Below are 9,935 nucleotides of genomic sequence, written 5' to 3' on the forward strand. Positions count from 1 at the left end.
CTACACACACTACATAAATGGAAAAAACACCCAGTCAGCTGCATTCAATAACCTAGCTTCAATCACTTTAATGTAAAAATAGGGGTGGCGGTAGAGGGGAAAGGGCAGGTTTATACAAAGAAAAACACAGTGCGTAATACTGTAATGGCTCTTAGAGATGACTTGGAACACTAGACGGAAATATGAGGAAGTATCTGGAGGAAAAAAGTTCTGGGAATACAATGTCTTCAAGGAAGATTATAGGTTAGGGAGCCAGCCAGTTATAAGGAGCAAAGACCTACTCAAATGGATTATTGAAGAGTCATGGGGAAGAAGAAAGCAAAAACAATGGCAAACACAGCAAGGTCAAACCTCACAAGGAATGGGACATTTCAGGGTGTGGAAGGTTATTCAGAATATCACCTAGTCATTGGTAGCCTCTGCAGCAGGTGGCTGTTCCTTTTGTGGGCTTTCCATTGCTGTGCTCAAACTTGTCTTGGAATTTAGAGTGGTGTCACAGTCATTCAAGGTGTCAGTTACTGTTTTATAAAAGATGAAGTTTCTTGAACTATTTATGAAGTAATAGTAAAAGTCATTCTGATAACATTTTGACAGCAAAAATGCCTCACATTTGACTTACTATAATAATTCCATTATTGTTATTATGAAAACTCCCTGGAAACATTAGCCAAGCTCAGAATCTTATAACTTCTAGTATTGGAAAGAATGTCTGTTGTTTGAAAATGGCAATGCATAATCAGGGTCCCCAGAAAAGCAATCACTTTGGTTTTGTGAAACCATTCATTCATTTTAATAATTATTTTTATTAGAACCATTTTTGAGCCCTAGCTGGTTTGGCTCAGTGGATACAGTATTGGCCTGCAGACTGAAGGGTCCCTGGTTCCATTCAGTTAAAGGGCACATGCCCAGGTTGCGGGCTCGATCCCCAGTCGCGGCGTGCAGGAGGCAGCCAATCAATGATTCTCTCTCATCATTCTTGTTTCTATCTCTCCCCTCTCCCTTCCTCTCTGAAATAAATAAAAATATATTTTAAAAATAAAGCCATTTTTTGAGGTATAATTCAAATACCCCACCATTCACACAAAGTATGCAAGTCAATGATATTTAGTATGTTTGCTGATGGTGCAGTCATCATCACAATCAGTTGTAGAACATTCTCAAAAATAGCCATACCTAATAGCAGTCTCTTCCTACTCCTCCGCCAACCCTGGGCAACCACTAATTTACTGCCTATTGACTTGCCTGTTCTGGACATTTCATGTGAATGGCATCACACAATAACTGGTTTTTTTGTGACTAGTTTCTTTCACTTAGCATATTTTCAAGATTCATTCATGTTGTTGCATGTATCAGTACTTCATTCCTTTGTGTGACCCAATAATATTTCATTCTGTGGACATATTACATTTTGTTCATTAATTTGATGGATATTTGGGTTGTTTCTACTTTTTACTATTATGGATTATACAGCTATAAACATTCATGTATAAGTTTTCATTTCTCTTGGATATATATCTAAGAATGGAATTATTGGGACATATGGTAGCTCTGTGTTTAACAATTTAAATGCCAGGCTGTTTTCCAGAGTGGCTGCACTCGTCTGCATGTTTACCACTACAGTGTATTGAGGGTTCCAGCTTCACATCCTTGCCAACACCTATTACCTGACTTTTTTATTATAGGCATCCTAGTGGGTATAAAGCGATATGTCATGGAAACCATTACTGACTTGACTTTGATTTTCCTCTGTGCAGTTCCTCTGCTATAGACACACAATCACTAAGTAGTAGTATTGTTTGGTAATAACTAGAATTATTACAATTACTGACATCAATAAGGAAAAGTAGGAGAAACGTATACCTATGTGAACAGGATGGTACCCAGGGAAACTTAACCCCCCTTTTCCTGAGGGTTAAAGCCGAGCTGAGGAGAGAGATTCCCTCCCCAAAGCCAACCCGAGCGATTGGGGAACACAGATGCAAAGTCCTCCCGCACTCCTAGAGAGACCCTCGCAGCGCAGCCCAGTCCCGGAAGGCGGATGTTGGCGCGCTTCCGGCTTCTGTGACCACACAAACAAACGCACAGCCTGGGTTTGGGGGAGCCGAGTGCTTGGGACCAATATTCCCAGTCACCTCCCTTTTGTATCCCAGCGACCCCAGAGTGCTCCGGGGTTCACGGGGAGACGTGGGTCCGACGGGGAGGACAGAAGTGGCTATGTACGGCCATGTCGCGCGATCCGACCCCCCACCCCACGAGCGCCCTGTGGAGGAGGTCCACGGCCCTATCCCGCATCCCAGCCGCAGCTGTGGGAAGCGCCGCCATCTCCCCAGCCCTGGAGCTAAGCAGAAATTGTCGTTTCCGGTCTAGGAGGAGCCGTTTCTGGGGCCGGGAAGAGGCAGCCTCGTCCTGGGTGTTCACCCCAAGGGGTGGAGTGCAGAAAGGACCCTGGTTTAACGTTTGTGCTCCCCACGGAAGCATTCCATGTGCTGTCCTTCTGGTGAGAAGTTTTTTCCTAGATTTCTTGGGACCCCCCAAGGTATAAAACGGGGGAAGACCCTTGAGGCTACCGAGCTCCGTGGGCTTTTTTTTTTTTTTTTTAAATGACGGACAAGTTTAAGCCTCTAGGGTTTGTATATCATCTGCTCACCCCCAAACCCATTACCGTTAATGGTGGTGATTAAAGAGTGTTTGAAGCCTAGTGAAAAAAGTGATTTGGATGCAGTAGGAAAATATATACATTTCACCATTTCCTTTAAGTTTGAGCTTTCTGAATTTTTTAAAAATCAGTTGTAATGATTATTGTTAACACCAGACACGCCATTCTGGGGGTGAGTCTACTACGTGTGCAAACTTCCAGTTCTTACCATTATGGTTGGTGCCACAGGGATGATGCAGAGGTGGGTCTACAGCCCAAGGCCAGATCCCAGAGTTCGGAGACTGGTTTCTAGCCCCGTGTGGCCTTCCTTGGCGGTGTGGGCCCAGGGAACTAGGAAACTTTATGGAATGTTGAATTTCTTCATTTTACAGGTGAGGAAACTGACTCACCAGCCAGGATTAGAACTCCTGGTCTTAAATGCTTCCTGTGTTTTTTCCTCTATGTTACAATAGTATCATTTTAATATTAGGCTCAAGATAATATTATTAAGAAGGAAAATCAATGGTTAAAAATATATTCCAAAAGTAGAGAAAAATGGATTTTGGCTTATCCTCTTTTTTTTTTAGGATAACTGAGCCAATAGTTTTTTTCAGCTGCATCTGTCAGTTGGCACAATCTATATTTTATTCTCACAGCATTCATCCACACATAGCCCTTGGAGTACCTGGCTTCTGTCTAACAGAGGACAGAGAGTAGAGACAACAACTCTTTGTAAGTCAACTACAAGCACTGATTAACTTGAAAGGGCATAATTTCCACATGCTTGGAGGCCACAGCACCTCTGACCTTTCACTGGCATCTCTCACCTGCCACCTGTTGTCATTCTTAAAGTTCCTTCCTGGCTCTTGACTTCTTTATTTTCTTAAACACAGAGTGGGTGGGCTAGAGATGAGGTGGGACAGTTGGTGAAGAGCAGAGAACCTCCAAAGTCCCAAATACTCCCGGCATCAATTTGAGATGCCTGGAAGCTGCTAATGGCAAGCTGTATTAGCTGCTGCAGGGGCAATTAAAGGGAACCAAACCATGGTCTTTGCCCCTTACTAGAGGGAAACCCTTTGAGGAAGACAGACTTGGAGATGACAACCAACTAAAATGTAAGCAGAAAGAATAAAATGCTAAAATACAGGTGAGAAAAAAGTTTCCCGAGGCTCTCAGAAAAGAGGACTTGAATGATGAAAAAGACCGTAGAAGTCACATTTTAAAACTGGGCCTCGCCCTACCTGTTTTGTCTCCGTGAATAGAGTGTTGGCCTGTGGACTGAGGGCCCCAGGTTTGATTCCGGTTGGGGCACATGCCCGGGTTGCGGCTTGATACCCAGTGGGGGCCTGCAAGAGGCAGCCAATCAGTGATTCTTATCATTGATGTTTCTATCTCTGCCTCTCCCTTCCTCTCTGAAATAAAAATATATTTAAAAAATAAAAATGAAAAATAAATAACCCTAACCCTAGCCCTAGTTGGTTTGGCTCAGTGAATAGAGCATTGGCCTGTGGACTAAAGGGTCTCATGTTTTTGTGTGTGTGTGTTTTATATATATATTTTATTGATTTTTTACAGAGAGGAAGGGAGAGGAATAGAGAGTTAGAAACATCAATGAGAGAGAAACATCAATCAGCTGCCTCCTGCACACCTCCTACTGGGGATGTACCCGCAACCAAGGTACATGCCCTTGACAGGAATCGAACCTGGGACCCTTCAGTCCGCAGGCCGACGCTCTATCCACTGAGCCAAACCAGTTAGGGCGGGTCTCGTGTTTGATTCTGGTCTATGGCACATGCCTGGGCTGTGGGCTTGATCCCTAGTAGTGGGCATTCAGGAGGCAGCTGATCAATGATTCTCTCTCATCATTGGTGTTTCTATCTCTCCTCCCTTCCTCTCTGAAATCAATAAAAATATATTTTTAAAAACTGGGCCTGGGGGCGGGGGGGGGGGGGAGGTTCTGGACCTAGAAAGGGAGTGGTGGAAGGGCATTGCAGCCAAAGAGAACAACATAGTCAAAGGCAGAGGCTTGTGGTGTGCTGTGGGAATGACAGAGTTCTCAAATGGAGTAGATTGGGAACTGATGGGAAAAGGCTTTGACTGCTAGGAGTCAAAGGCTATTCAGGTCACTGGTAACTAACTAGCAAGAGCACTTTAAACAGAGGCCTGGAATGGGAAGACTACTACAAAAACTTAGAAGTTTGCCTGGAAATAAGGGAAATGAAATGTGATTTTGAGAGAGGAAAGTATTTTTTTTTTAAATATATTTTATTGAGTTTTCACAGAGAGGAAAGGAGATAGAGAGTTAGAAACATCGATGAGAGAGAAACATCGATCAGCTGCCTCCTGCACACTCCCCACTGGGGATGTGCCCGCAACCAAGGTACATGCCCCCGACCGGAATCGAACCTGGGACCCTTCAGTCCGCAGGCCGACGCTCTATCCACTGAGCCAAACCGGTTTCGGCTTTGTTTTTAAATGTAGGGAAAATATGACTTTATAAAGAGAAGGAATCCATGTCCATCGCTGCCTCTCATTCTTCCTTCTTCAAAGACAGCAGGAGAAGGAAGACTGTGTTCAATTTATATCTCCTCCACCTCAGGAGTTTCGCTTCTTGTTTTCCCTTCCTTCTTTATCTAAGGAACTGGTGTTCCTAGTATCATCCAAATTCACAGCCTACATTCTCCCTCTGTCTCTGGAATCTGACCCCACCAAAGCATCTTCTAGTTTAAATGCTCTCCTTTCCATGGAATCTTTCTCTTTATAAACATGCTCATGTATGTAGAGAAGAAGAGGGGAGTCTTGTTGCCACTGGGTGAGGGTGGAAGTTCAGGTTACCACGTGGTCTCCACTGATATCAGCCTAATGAGCCCACTCAGCCTTTGCTGATGGGAATAGGAGTGGGGCCATAGTTTTTTCTGTGGTGTTGAACTGCAGTGGTGTGATGTTGTCTAAAAGTTTTATGTCTTGCTAGGTGGCCCCTTTCCTGAAGAATAAGCCAAAATCCATTTTCCTCTACTTCTGGAATATATTTTTAACCATAGAAGGTCCTCAACAGATATTTTTTTAATACAATGATAAATGAATGAATGTAGATCAGGGTCTCTTTTTCCCATTTCTATCTGGCTTTGAAAGGTCACAGAAATAGTGTTAGAGGCTATTGAATCCAACCACATCACCTTTCACATGAGAAAAACAAGGCCCAAGAGAAAGTAGGGACCTGCTCAAGTTCTGTTAATGGTAGGAGAGCCAGAGCTAGAAACCAACACTTAGTTCACAGTGCAAAACACATTCCTCCTCATCACAAAGCCTAATGCAGACACTGGGGCAGGCTGAGTTTCTCTTTTTTTTAAATATATTTTATTGATTTTTTTTTTTTTTTTTTTTACAGAGAGGGAGGAAGAGGAATAGAGAGTTAGAAACATCGATCAGCTGCCTCCTGCACACTCCCTACTGGGTATGTGCCCGCAACGAAGGCACATGCCCTTGACTGGAATCGAACCTGGGACCCTTGAGTCCGCAGGCTGACACTCTATCCATTGAGCCAAACGGTTAGGGTGAGTTTCTTTACTCTTCCTACTTAGGGTTGCCTACCTTTTCCTGTGTTGAGATTAGTTTTTTACCAGCTCTGCTAACAGACTTGGTAATCTTGGATAAATTACTGAACTTTTCTGGATCTATTTTATAAGTGAATTCTTATCCTTGCTGCTCAGGTTTTGGGACTGCAAAAACCAGGCAAATAATCCTTCAAAGCCGTAAGGACCCCCAACTAGAAACTTCTCTTTCCAAAGAAGAGAATTAATGTTGAAGATGAGAGACAAGATTAGGAAAGAAAAACTGTTCCATGACCCTAGAGGACAGGAACATGCACCAACGATACATTTTCCACAACTGCTGCTGCCCTGGTTTGCTCAGGGGCCTCAGAAAATCCTGGGAAGCTGTCATAAATTATTAAGGGCATGCTCCAGGCTTCTCATTCCTGGCTAGGACTGGCTGGGGTCTCAGAATGGAAGGCAGTCTCTCAACCTCTTGCTCTCTTAAAGGAGAGAGATGGCTCCCTTTTTTGGTGAACACCTATGCCAACTGAAAGCCAGTCTGAGAGGCTGGGAACATGCAAAGTCACCCCTCCTCCGAAAAGATGGTATGGGGAGGGAAGCTCAAGTAATTTGCTATCAGAATGGGAGAATTAGAAAGCTGTGAAAACATCAGGTATGGACTTGTTTTTCTCTCATTGAAGTGGAAAGCACTCTCTAGATTAGGATTTAGGAGGCCTGAGGTTCCAGGCTCCATTTCAGAGTTACAGTCAAGTCATAATATTGTGCTTCCATTTCTTCGTGTGTAAAATGGACTATCCTGCTCATTTTCTCTGCAGCACTTTTGAAGATCATATGACAACACTTTGGAAATTTAAAGAACTATATAGAGTATAAATACTCATAGAGCTACATAAGAAAAAAGATACTCCACATGCTGCAGATAAAGAGCTTAAGCTTCAGAGTTGGGCACATTAGGGTTTCAATCTTGACTCCAATTCTCAGTACCTGTCTGACTATGGGCAATTTATTAACTTTCTGAAGCTCAGACTGCTCAACTGTAAAATTGGGGTGCACTCCTAATCAGTTATTGTAAATATGTGGTAAGCTATGTGTTATAGAATGAATTGTGTCAACCCCAAATTCATACATTGAAGTCCTAACACCCTGTGTGGCTGTGTTTGGAGGCAGGCCCTTAAGGCGGTAATTAGGGTTAAACGAGGTCATAAGGGTAGGGCCCATGCACATGCACAGAGGAAAGGCCGTGTGAGGACACATGAGGAGGCAGCCGTTTGCAAACTGAGAGAGGCTCGGTAGAAACCAACCCTACAGACACCTTGATTTCTGAATTATAGCCTCCAGAATAGTGAACAAATAGATTTTATTGTTTTAGCCACCCAGTCTGTGGCATTTTGTTATGGCAGTCAGAGCAGACTAACACACTATGTAAGGTACTTAGCACAAAAAATCACATTATCAGGTGTACAATATATATAACTTTTCCTCTTAGAAATAAGATTATACTATTACCCCAATGGTTTGTTAAGGTTATATAGCTAGACCTAGTGAAGAGTTTGTGCTAATCCAGTCATATTCTCTCTCCTGGTTGTCCTCATGACAGGTGATATTTGTAGTATTTCCAGCCAAGGTTAAAACAAAGCAGTTGCCATACTGCATCAAACTCATGATTTATCGTGCTCATCATTTCATATGTCAGAGGTACCAAGGGATAGATGTATTGTGAAGAGGAAAATTGTCATTGACATCAATTCCAAAACACACAAGTTCCTCTAATTCACTCTTTAATTTCCCTAATATTTTAGTCTACTATTTTTTCTATATCTCTGTAGGCATGTCATTAGTTTACTACCCATGGGGCAAGAATCCTTGTTAGTTTTTCTCTTTATCTAATTCTGATTTTAAGGATTGTCTCTTAGTTCTACTACCTGTGACTTGGCACGTGCAACTCTGTGAACACCCTAAATTTTGTAGTTTCCTTTTTCTGAAATTTCTTAAAGTTCTGTTCTCCTTTGGTCCAAACAACCAGAGCTGCATTTTATGGTGAAGTCATCCTGTACAAGGGCAGAAAAATGCTAGTGTGTTATGTTTTGTCTCCAATGCCTTTCCTAATGGGACCATCAATTAGGTAAAGTCAAAGCACCGAGCTGGACTGGGGAGAGGGAGGGAAATGTGGGAGGTTTCTCCCTATCCTGCTGGGGTCAGTGACTGAGCAGCTTGTGTCCCCTCCACCACCTGCAGCTGGGAACTCTAAGCTGCATGGCTGGGCCTGAAGAGGGACTTCCAGCAGAACACAGGACCTTCAGGACAAATAGAACAAGTCTGACGGAGAGCGCGTCCCATTCCCACTCCCTCCCCCGGAGCTCCATCCCAGTGGTGTTCCCTGAGCCTTCCTCTGTAAATCTAGGGGGCTCTAACCTCCTCCTCAGTCTGTGGATAATACCAAGGTTAAGAAGCAGCTCCTCACCACTGAGAGAGAAGTAAGGAGCTGATGGGCAATCTTAGCCTTCTGGGTAAAAGGTGCAAGTCACAAATTTTGAGAACTAGCACATGGTATCTGTTTCTAATGGTTCCTTCTGCAGAGAAAGGACCCTGAGCTAATGACCTGGATCTGGATGTACTTAGATGGCTGTTACTTTTGTAAAATCAACACAAATTTTTGATAGACTCAGTCACGGTACCTCAGCAAACATTTCTATAAAATTCAACCAACGTGCTCAGAGCACCTATTCACTGAGGTGATTGCAATGCACATCATACTGTTCGGTTCCTTTTTGCCTTCACTGCTTTCTGACATTTTCATGTTAAAGAAGATCAGGAAATCGCATCTTGGATCAGGAAATCCTACTCTAACTTGCCCAAACTTGAGCAAACAAAATATGTGACCCTAATGTTTTTCCCTTTCCTTTTGGAAATTTGTAAGGGATGGCTGTGATAAATGTGGTGACTGCTGTGGAAGCAAAATATTTTTCAGTCAAAAGTTCAAATCTTAAAACTCTTACCTCTTTTTTTTTTTCTTTCTGCAACTAGGCGCAAGGAAAGATGCAGTATGGCAAGTTTCTGGAAATCAGCTGTTTAAAATGGAAGAGGCTGCCTTAGAAGGCAACGAACTCCCCATCATTGAAAGGATTTCATGCAAAAACTGGATAGTCCGTTGCCAGGAAATGCTTTCTCCAGTTCAACAGTTATTAAGCCTTGTTACACGCACATGCTTACAAATTGAATGGGGATTCTTCCACTGGGTTTGATGCTCCCATGAGACCCATTATAATTCTAAGATTCTATAATTGTATTATTTTATCATATATTTGACCAAAACTGTTATTCACACAGATGAGAACAAGTTTCACCACTCTGTAATGTTTGATGTTTATAAGACAGTATAGTTTAGTGCTTAAGAGCTTAGCTTTTGGAGGAAACGTGATCTGGGTTCAAATGCTATTGTACACAGAGGGCCGTGTGATTTTGGGCGAATGAATGAACTATTCTGAACCTCAGTTTTTCCCAACTGTAAAATGAGTGCTAATAAGTGAAACCACCTCATAATGTTGTGAAGATTGAGATGATCTGCATAAAGCATTTAGCATGTTTAAAACATGATAAATGCTCAATAAATGTTAACACCAAGCTTTACTGGTTGTCATTCTCAAAACTGTTTAGCTCTGTGACTCTATTTGCAGGAAACAAGAATCTTCTTAATGCTCCTGAGAAGGACTTTTGATACACTGTTTGCATTAAGTTAGTGGTTATTT

General features: G+C 42.6%; 1 long non-coding RNA gene across 1 annotated transcript; it reads left to right on the forward strand.

Moving 5' to 3' along the window:
• The first annotated feature begins 1,631 nt into the window (after nt 1-1,631).
• LOC132232313 (uncharacterized) lies at nt 1,632-9,816 on the forward strand. Its single transcript, XR_009452400.1, has 2 exons — nt 1,632-2,497; nt 9,214-9,816. It is a non-coding gene; the product is annotated as an uncharacterized LOC132232313 (long non-coding RNA).
• The last annotated feature ends 119 nt before the right edge of the window (nt 9,817-9,935 follow it).

Source organism: Myotis daubentonii, chromosome 4 (genome assembly GCF_963259705.1).
Source record: "Myotis daubentonii chromosome 4, mMyoDau2.1, whole genome shotgun sequence".
NCBI lineage: Eukaryota > Metazoa > Chordata > Mammalia > Chiroptera > Vespertilionidae > Myotis > Myotis daubentonii.